This window comes from Bidens hawaiensis, unplaced genomic scaffold, assembly GCF_021521415.1.
Source record: "Bidens hawaiensis isolate Kalapana, Puna unplaced genomic scaffold, B.hawaiensis_p1.1 tig00000458_1, whole genome shotgun sequence".
In the NCBI taxonomy this organism is placed as follows: Eukaryota; Viridiplantae; Streptophyta; class Magnoliopsida; order Asterales; family Asteraceae; genus Bidens; species Bidens hawaiensis.
The window spans coordinates 4,084,309-4,096,469 of record NW_027491030.1 but is presented as its reverse complement, the minus strand read 5'-3'; positions in this window follow the sequence as shown (position 1 = coordinate 4,096,469).

Genomic DNA, 12,161 nt, shown 5'->3' with positions numbered 1-12,161 from the left:
GTTGTAACTGGTGTAACCTCTAAATTTGTTTTTAATATTTTGGTGGCTTCTTGACTGCACAAAATCTCCAAAGCCAATTTTCTCATATGATTTTTTGAATACTCGGGTGACCTACACGAACACTATTCCTTTCTAATCCATAAGACGACTAATCTTTTTTATGAAAAATAAACGTTATTATCAAAATACTTAGATAAACAATGTTTCGGGTTAATCATAATAGTAATTATGACGCTTAAAAGCTTTTTTCTTTATCATATTTATTTATACAAGATAAAAATGAGACTTACATTCAGAAAACCGAACTTGTGGCAACTCGACTAGAACCCAGTAGTGACGCTTATTAGCCTCTAGCTCTGCGACGTTTGCAAGACGGCCTGGTGCATTTGCTGCCGCTCCATACAGTGTCACATCAGGTTTTGGCAATGCAACAAAAGCATCAAGTAAAAATTTAAATCCCATTCCCAATGAGCGCACAGATCCTGCTGTTAAATCCACATCATATCTCATATTATATATACGTTATGTAGTTATTACATACCGAATACTAAAGGGCATACGTCACGCGGATGCATAGTATCTAGATTTTTTTATTATTTTTTTTATAAAAATTAAAGCATGAAATTTTATAAAGTGAATTAATTTTTTCTAAAATTATAAGGTAATACAAGATCCTCACACGCGTGTGTTTACAGATTATTATTACATATATAGCCGATCACTAAAGGGCATACGTCACGCAAATGCATAGTATCAAGCGATTAATTTTTATAAAATACAAGCATGAAAGTTTATAAATTTAACAGTGTGATTATCTTGACACACGTTCCTATCTGAAGTTCTTTAGAATAAGGTAATATGATATCCTTTTACGTGTATTACTACAGCATAAACATCAAATAAGTCATCAGTTGTTATTTAACTTTCATGGAAGAAGCTATCATAACAAGATCAAGATTAAAGATCTACTGCTAGCGGCATATATCATATAGGCTATTTTAATTACTTCATAACCAAACTTAATATATTGCATAGAGAAAATAGTCCTAGAGATAATTATAAACACCAGATCCGGTTAGTAAACAGCAATTCATTACAGATTATTCCAAATTGTAGCGATAAATCATCGAATTTCCCTAACATCATGTTTTTTTTTTTTTTACATCTATAAGCAGATAAATTACAAAGTATTACTGATTCTTTATATGTATAATTTTAATTTTTTTAGGCCCATTTTTATAACTCGCACAGACCCTCGAGTTCTCAGGGACGGCCTGTTTTTTTTGCCAACCGGAACAAATTTGCACAAAATTCGTGATCTGATTTCCAGAAAATTTATATTAATGCATAAAACTTAATCTTGATAGATCTCACATGAAATTAAGTTGATATTAACAACCGAATTCAATAATTGATTAAGTAAAGCAGATAAATTACCGATGATTGTGATGAGCAGACTGTTAACCGATTTATCTAGCGTCGCAGATGAAGCAAGCAGTGAATTTGTGTAAGCAATGAGCAGGGCCGTCTCGTGGGTAAGCTAAATGAGGCAATGGCTTTAGGCCTCCAGATTTATAGGGTCTCCATCTTAAATAAAAGTTATTTATTATGAGATTTTGAAAGTAGAGTTCTTTTAGAATTAGTAACTCAATGATGAGCTACAAGCTATGAATGATTGCTTCATATCCATTATCACGACATGTCATCCATATTCTATAATTCGTGTATACTCTCTAGCGCTATACGCATAAAGATAAGAAAATAAAAAGCCTCAACATTTTAGTTAGTTTTAGGTCTCCGAGGACGTTGAGACGGGCCTGGCAATGAGAGTTGTTTGAAGTTATTTATAGCAGGTGATGAGCATTGCATTAGTTCCACCATGCACCGTCAATATATGCTTTTGTGATAAAGGTTCCCTTATTTTTAGGTTCAGTTTTTCAACTTTGCATTAAAAGTTTGGAACCAGGTTTCTCATATTTAGCAAATACTATGTTGCAACCACTTTTGAATTGATTAAATTAAATAATAGTAACTGTATAAAATATATCTAATAATAAAAAGTGATATAGTATAGGTTTATCTCTATTTGAGGCCTTGTTTTTTTACTTTCACAAAATAGAATATACTTTATAAATTTAATTAGAAGCCGGAGTGTGTAAATAAGTCAAGCCGTTCGTAAGTAACTCAAGATTGGTTTGATAACAGCTCGAATCTAGACGAGCTCAAGATTGGCTATTGCGAGCATAAACAAACATGCTATTTTATACATAAATTAATATAAATGTAGTGTTGTAATATGATATCATATAATTTAATTAACATAACATAACAAGTTACTAATAATTGTATATATATATATATATATATATATATATATACTAGTTTTTACCCCCGTATTATGGGGGTTGTTTTATATTATTTGTTTTTAATATTTATCTATTTTTTGATTTTTTATTTTTTTTATTGTATGAAAGTTAATAATTAACTTATAGTTTAATATTAAATTGTTTTACAAATAGATTAGATGTTATAACCCGGTTTAAAAGTTATATGAGTTTGATGAGATCCAAGACCCGTTTATTTTTTTTTTTACTATAAAATTGGTTTTTTAATTATAAATAGTGTATATCTTTTTAAATAAATTATATATTTATTTTCAACATATTCCTACTTTATAGGATTTTTTTATCAAATATTTGGTGAGATTATTTTTTAATTTAATGAGATGCTATAACCCATTTAAGGAACATCTGGGTTTGGTAAGACCCATACCCGTGAATTCGGGTCAAATGCATGAGAAACCTCAATTTAAAAATTAAGCAAATCTGGTGACTCCAAAAAAAGGGGGAGCGACCACATCGCGACACGTAGGATTTTTATGTCTTCATTTATATATATATATATATATATATATAGGGAATGATTATACTAAAAAGAAGTAGTTTCCTAGGAAGACTAGGAATAAATCATAACCATTTGATCATGTTAATCAATGGTTGAGATTTAAATTTACTAAAAACCGACATAGTTTCATAAAATTACTCTTTCATCATTATAATCGACATAGTTTCCTAGAATTATTCTTTCACCATCATTTGTAATGCCTAGTGTAAAAAATTTGTTGGTTCTTATCATTCTTAGGAAACTCCTTATTCTTATTTGAACCATTTTCTATATATATATATATATATAGGGTTTTGATCAAATACAAATGAAATTAATGTGTTAAACGTGAGAATCAAGATTCGTAATTATATATACAAGTAGAGTAATTATGTAATTACATAATTACTTTATGATGTAATTACATAATTACTCTACTTGTATATATAATTACTCTACTTGATTATTATGTTTAGCACGTTAATTTCATTTGTATGTTAACTTTCCCATATATATATATATAAATATGATATGATATAATATAATACAATATATCACACTTTAAATAATAAAATTTATTATAGGTATAATACAAAATTTACTTATACACTACTACATAAATGGGTATTTGCTACGGCCAAATCCATAGCAAATTCGTAGCAAACACCCATTTTGCCACGAATTAGCTATGGATTTGGTTCGTAAGTACAAGTCTCGTAGCAAATTTATTTGCTACGAAATTAGAATTTTGCAACGATTTTAGCTACAAAAAGAGACGTCACTGTTTTAATCACATTAGCTACGGATTTTGCTATGGATATGCTACATAATTGTTTTAATCACATCCACTTTCTTTGTTAAGTTTTAGCATGTGCTAGACAAATGAGAGCATTAATGTAATTATATCATATCATATCGTATCGCATCATATCGTATCATATTATATCATACCATACGTGGTTACATCGTATCATAACATGACATGACATAAGTTCACACGACAAGTTATCTTAGTGCGAGAAATCAATATAGACTACTAATTTAATTATAATTTTTAAATGTTAAAAATAAATGAAAAAAATTTAATTACAACCGTTAATATTTTTTCTCTTTAATTAATACAACTATATATTAAAACTACCAATTTCTCTCTCCAATTAACAGAATAACCAAACTAAAATATTTTAAAATATAAAGATAAAATAATTATAATTCTATTTTAAATTATATCCTACACATAACTAATAAATATATCCAACATGTTGACATTAAATATTATCAAAAATATACATTCTTATGTTAAGAACAAGTATAGGTTATATATTTTTGTATAGGACTGTAGGTTGTATATATATATTTTTATATATTATAATACAAACATGTGTAGGATTGTTTTGTTTTGTTTTGTTTTGTTTTTTTTTTTTGTTTTTGTATTTTTCATTACAATGTAACTATTGTTAATTTATGTACATATGATAATTGAGAAAATTTATGTATTGATGACTTTAAAGAAAATTACGTTGATGGGAATCAATACATTGAGTTAAAAGAAATTATTTTGGAGAGAAAGAAATTGTAATGTAAGAATAAATTGTATTTATGTAGAATAAAAATCAAGAGGGAAGAAAACCAAGTTACAAATATAAGAAAACCAAGTTACAAATATAGATGAATTCTTTATATATTTTTTAATTATTTTAGTTTGATTAGTTATGTTAATTGAAAAAAGAAATTAATGGATTTAATAGTTGTATTAAATTGAAGAAAGAAGATATTTATGGTTGCAATTAAACCATTTTCATTTATTTTTAAACATTTATAATTTCAAATTAAACTACTAGTCCACATTGATTTCTCGCACTAAAATGATTTCTCGCCTGAACAATCTCCAACATAACATAACATAACGTAACATAACATAACATCGCATCGCATCGCATCGCATCGCATCGCATCGCATCGCATAACATAACATAACATATCATATCATATCATATCATATCATATCATATCAAGCAATGTGGTAATATGATATAACATAACATACGAGCATCCACAAAAACAACATTCACAAACCGTCATATCAGCTTCACCTCAAATTTCAATTTTTTTTAACAAACCCCCATTTTTCCACAACAAAGATACACAAACCTCATTGAAAATATTAAAGTTGTATATATATGTGTGTGTATGTGTGTGAGAGAGAGAAAGAGAGAAATGGCCACATCAGTGGTCTGTTTCTAGTTATGCAGACTTTGTAGACAAACTCCACCTCCTGCCAAATGGCTTAAGCTTTGTAACATGACGTAGTTTCTCTAACATAATATAGCACAACACAACACAACATATCATAACATAATAGTCAAAAAAATAATGCACGTGCAAAAACATACACAAGAACACTCTGTATATTGATAATTTATTCTCAGTATCATGTATGTATAATTGAAAGAAATTTGGTTATGAACCAATTTTGGAAAATACTTCTCATATAGTAACGTTTTGAGCTATACTATTAAAAATATTTTGATAACTTTGAGAGACTTCTCGACTTTGCCAATTGACACAAAAAAAAAATAACATGTTAACCCGTTCAATTTTGTGAATGTATTGCTTTACTTGAGCATTATTTTGTATGACATGCTTCACATACAACATTTTGATCACTATTCAAGAAAAAGTCAATGCTGACATAAATGTTTCTAAAAATATTGATAAAAGTTAGAAGTATTGATAGTCATGTGAAAAATATTCAATGTGCAAAATCCCGAATTTTTAGACTATTTCCAAAAATGTCACTAAAAATAAATTCGAAACTCAGTCACATTTAAAATTCTAACTTTTATTTGTTTTACATTTTCAAGTCAAAACTTTGAACCCGTAACAAGTTTGACGACAAATCTATTTGCATTCACACAATTTTAAAAATATTCAGATTACCCATTTTTACACGTAACAAATTTGAGCCAAATGTTGTTAATTTGTACCAAACGATCTATTTATCAACATTTAACGCGTAACAAACAAATTTAAGTTTCACAAAAAAACTCGAAGCAATCATTGATAAAAAAACACAAGAAACTAAATATGATAAACTTTATTATATTTGAAAGTGATTGGTATATATTATACTTATAATTTAACACAGTTACTAAATTAACTGAAAAATTAAATAGATAGATTTAAATCATATATTTTTAATTTATAAATTTATATGAAAATGTATAAAAAAACAATAGATAAATGGATTTATTTTTGAAAAATGGTTCAACTTTTAAGCATATTAGTGTTTTTTTTAAATTACAATCTTCAACAATATACATAGCATAATATGTTAGTGATAACATTTAAAATTATATTCTTTTCAATATTTAATAAACATGGTTTGTTGTAGATATTTGAATTTCACCAAGTATGTTGTAAAATATATTATAACAATGTACATTAGTATAATATGTAAATATTTATTTGTATAAAAATGTATATATATAATACAAATAGAGTTTAAAGAAAAGTGAATAATTTAATTAGATATAATATAAATGGAGTGTAAAGGAAAAGTGAATAATTATTGATATATGCCATATATTAGTTTTGGATGGAAAAAAATTATGAGGATTAACCATAAACTGACACGTGTCACAATTATTTTACTTTATTAGAATATAGGTAGATTAGCAAATTGTTTACTACATGTAATTTATTTAATTTCTAACAATTAAAAGATAACGATTTTAGTTGGCCGCATATATAAAATTTTGTTATTTAGTACATTTTGAACCACCTATTCTTTCACATGCAATATCAGACAGGGGCGTATGCAGCTTTAGGGGAACGGGTCAGCCGAACCCGTACAAAATTTTGTTTTAGTGTTATATATTAATGTATTTCAACATTAAACCCGAATAAAAATCAACATCGAACCCACAGAAAACCCAAATCTAAGTGATAAACCATCGATCATCCGTCCCTCAAAATTTAATTTTCTGAACCCGTAGTAAAAAATTTCTGGCTACGCTACTGACATCAGAAAGAAATCTTGATAGGCTTGTAAACGAAGCGAAAGAACATGAACGGAATATATTCATTTTCGTTCCTTTTAACTTTACCCAAACAGATGGTCAAACATGAACAGTTAAACGAATGGGGTTTTCTTGTCCACATTCGTTCTATAAGAAAATGAATATTTGTTTACTTAAGTTCATTAATAGCATAAACGAACGGTTCACGAACGTAAACGAATGAACATAACTGAACATACATGAACAAAATAATTAGCTAAATTAGTTAAAAGTAAAGTGAAAAACAATGTCATGGACCTAAAAAAGTTATCACTGGGGCCGCGTACGGAGTACCCGGCGTTACTTAGTTGGTCGTTCAAAAAAAATAATAATAATAAATTGTAACAAGTCAAAACAATAAATAAATGAATGCGTTAACTAATGTAAATGAACAAACTTAAACAAACGTAAACTAACGAACATAAATTAATGCAAAAGAACCAACATTAAGTACTATTTCAAATGAAGTAACCTAAATGAACATTTACGAACATAAACGAACGAACGAGACATGTGCTTATGTTCGTTCGTTTTTTTAAATAAACGAACTTCCAGTCCATGGTTCACGAAATATTCAATGATTATTCGTTTTATTTAGATGTATAGATGATCACAACTTTTAAGTTAAATAACATACTTTAAACCTGATAATTCAAAGACTACCATGATATTCGACTCAAATTAAAAACCAAAAAGGGTTCTACCCGATAACTTAAAGCATAATATATGTCTAGATGGATATCGCGGTCATGAAACTACACGAGCCCTCAATCCTCCATGTTCATTTCATACCAGGTAACGCCATCCACCACCAAGGTTGTCGAACTAGTGGCTGCAGGAACAGTTGGCGGCCTTCATTTCCGCACTGATATTACTATATTATCATTTGAAGGGAGGGTCAAGGAAGCGGTACTCCAGTCCACTGGGCTAGGAAAGCCAAAGAAAATGGCCCATGGTTCTGTCGGGCAAAGCTGGACCTGGTTTCTTCTGTATCTGGTTATCGGTCTGTCTTCAAGTATTGCAGAAGGAGGTATATGTCCTATTATTGTAACATCACCGTTGTAGTTCATAGTGCAGTCTACTACATCTGATACAATCATAAAAAAAAGTTATTAAGATGATTCCAGTTTTGAAAAAAAAAACATATTAATATCAAAAAATTTGGACAAATAAATGAAAATTGTCACTTCATGTGAGGAATCTATGATGCCTGCAGCCTGTGAACATTTTTTGTTTGATTTAGACAAAAAAAAAACTAATGGAATCACCTTTGGAAAACTGAACTGGAGGCAACTCGACTACAACTTTGTAGTAATTATTACTAGCAGTTAGTGTAACGACGTTTGCAAGTGGACGGCTTCCACCATATGCTGCCGCTCCAAGAAGTGTCACCTCAGGCGCTGGTAACAGAACAAAATCTTCCACTTCCATTCCAAATTCATGTCCTGTCTGGCGCGCGTTCTCAGCATCCATTGCAATAAAACTATAAGAAATAAAACGGTTATATGCATAATGTTGCCGCAGGTACACATATGTATATGTATATAGATTGCATTATTAAGTGATCTATGTGGAACACACATTGAGTCTCTTCATTGTTTCATTGGCTCTTTTAATTACTTTGTAAATAAATTTAGAAAATTACGGTTTTCGTTCATGTTGTTTGGTCAGAAATTTTGAAAAACCGAGCTAACATATATAACAGATAATTGAAAAGGCAAATGGTTTGGTTTAGTTGTGGTTAATCACACAAAAACTGACCACCGTAACTGAACCAAATCGATGTGATAACAACAGCAAAATGGATCCGCAACAACAATTTTGACATGGACGACATCATTAAAATAGGACTACAAGAAACAATAAGCAAACTAGAATCCACAACATATTAATTATGACGAAGAAATTGGAATTGCTAACACATGAATTTAAGTATAGCAAAACTGAAGAACAACATATGAATCAGTGAAAAACATAAACTTAAAAAAAGACATTTTTGGTTTTAAAAAAACAAGGAATATTGGTTTTAAATAATCCCAACTATGCTCTATTAGTAAATAATAGTTTCAACTTCACACTTGGCTAGTGGCTGTCCTACTTAAAGATGTATTTGTTTACAATAGTCTGTGACTAGCAAAACCTTAACGCCGTTAGTTGTAATCGCCGGAAAAACAATTTTTTTTCCGGAAAACTCACATTTTTCGTTGGAAAACTCAACATGAAAGCCATCACCAATTGACTCACCACCACTTGAGCACCACCAATTGACTCTAACGATGGTTTTAAGGTTCTGACGACCTCAATAACTAAGGTATTCACTAGAAAATGTTCATAAAGTCTGATTTGTGGTTACAAAGAGGTTTTGGTCGAAAAGATTGAGTTTTCCAATGAAAAATGTGATTTTTTTCTAGGAATTTTTCCGGCGACTTGCAACTAACGACGTTAAAGTTTAGTTAGCCGCGAACCGTTGTAAACAAATTTACCTTTAGTTGAGACCGCCATAAGCCAAATGTTAAGTTGGAACTGTTATTTACCAACATGCATGGCATAGTTCTGATTATTTAAAACTAATTTTCCAAAAAAAATTCTAGTTCACAGTTAAAAGGTTCACAATCAATTTAGTAAAGTTAACTAAATGTTTGGTCATGGTAACAGTTTAACACCGATTCACACCGACTCATGCACACCCTTATTTGAAATGATAAAAACAGAAAACCATCATATCTGTGAAGCAAAAAAAAAAGTGATTAATGTATCAATTCTGATCGATATGGACGAAAACCAAAATTGACAAGTAAATTTAATATTTTACATATAGGAAGCTAGTTCTATAGGTAAACACCATATCTCAAATGTGGCCTCATTAAAACCATCAAAATATTGCTAAGAGTGAACTCCAATTTTTTAGCCCCTGTGGTTTGTTCAAAGCTACGGTTTTAGTCCAATAGTTTCAAATTTGCGATTTTTGTCCCAAAGGTTTCATTTCACTTGCAACTAAACCTGAATCCAATAACCCGTTAAGTCTGGCCGTTAAATCCATCAGTGGTCCCCGCCGTGTAGCTCAGTTGGTTAAGGGGACGTAAGACTTGGAACAATAACCTAGAGGTCGTGGGTTCGAAACCGATCCTAAGCGCCAATCACCTTGTTGCTGAGTGAGGCTGATTTACCTATCACGTGATGGCCTGGGACGGTCTGACGTGGGCCGGTTTGCGTGTCCGGAACAACACGTTTTGGAACAATAAATCCATCAGTGTGCCCCTCACATGAGTGACAATTTTGTTCTTTTTCGTTATTTTTCTCCCAAAATAAACCCAACCCTAATTCGCAAGCCCTCCTTACGTGAGGGGTTGAGGTGTATTTGGGAAAAAAAGACAAAACTTCCCCTCACGTGATGGACATACTGATGGATTTAACGACCATATTTAGCAGTGTTATTGGGTTTAATTGGAAATTAAATGAAACCACAGGGATGGAAATCTTTAGTTTGAAACTATTGAACTAAAATCGTATATTTGGACAAACCATAGGGACGAAAACTGCAGTTTACTCCATTGCTAATCAATTCTTGCTTTTCATCTTCTTTGATGATTCATATGGTTTGTAAAAGAGTAATACGTTACAGATTATTCCTAACCGTAGCAAGTAATCCATGAATTTCCCGAAATTAAATCTTATTATGTGTTTTACACCTATAATCATGATTTCTTTTTTGTAATCACAAAACCGGTGCATATAATTTGCGAAATTATTTACAGAACTTGATGAAATTATAACACATAACGCTTAATTCTTATTGATCTTGTATGAAATCTTATATTTATTGATTCAATTTAGTATCAGGTTGATATTGAAACCTAACTGATTACAAAGCTTATAATAATCATGTTTCCAGTTAAGGAACAAATTCTCTAAACTGTAAACAATTAAAGTAGTAAAGTAGATCACTTACTGACGATTGTGATGAACAAACTCTATTTCTGATCGGTTTAGTGTTGTCGATGGAGCAAATTTGAGTAGCCGATAAAAATTGTTTAAACTTTGTAGCAGGTGGTTTGACTTTCGCATTAATTACAACTTGCACCGCACGTATCATGTATCGTTTGTTTTCCACTTGTGCTAAAATTTTTCCCCGAATTTAAGACTTTTTGTGTCATGGTCTTGATCTTTTTGCATTGGACATGCAAAGACATATCACAATTTGTTTATCTTTTTTTTTAATAATTATTTTGCTTCCTGCCCCCTCTCTCCTATTAAATAGTAATGATTTATAATTTTTTTATAAAAGAATTATATAAAAAGAAATTAAGTTTGTTCATAAAACATTTTTATAAATTGAACATCTCTTTCATTATTTACACCCCCCCCTATTATATGAATTATATCGTTTTTAAAAGAAACATATACATTAAATTATACTGTTTTTATTAATAACGAATTTACACTGTGACACAACCTAACATGTCATGTGAGAGTCTTGAGAGACTTCTTTTTATTGAAATATATATATATATATATATAAATTAAAAAAAAGGCCATTGATGATACTTTTAGCAAAAGAAAAGATGGCTTTTTAACGCCCAAGTATGCTCATTTTCATAAAAAAACAAAACAAATGGATGGAATCTCCAACTTTCCAATGGAATGTTATAAAATTACCAAACTACCCAACTATGTTTATCTCTTTATGCTGCTACTTCATCAAATCATAGATTGTAGTGTTTTATTCTTCATCAAAATTCATCATTCCAACTTAAAAATTACAAGTTCTAGACTGCAAAATCGATTAAAACCCCAAAATCAATTAAAACTCCAACCAAAAACGTATCAGTGTTTTCTCCGATGGCAACCATATCATAAACCAACCTCGTAACACCGCACCCTACCGGAGAAGACGGCAGAGCTCCATCTCCGGATGGAGTCGGAAGAACTAATATCAAAAGATGTGAATCATCTGAAGAAGAAGAATCTAAAGAAATTGAAGGCGATGAAGATAAGATGAAGAAGAATTAGGTCACGTTCGTTTCAAGGAATGAAATGGAATTGGAATTTGAAAGGATTTGGAATTTGAAGGAATTGGATTTTGAATTTGAACATTCCAATAGAAATTGGAATTGTGGGGAATTGAAATCCAAATACATTCTTAATGTGTTCGTTTGACAAGTTACTACGAATCAAGAAAGTTTTTTTTTTATTTTTTTTTACAATGATAACGGCGAA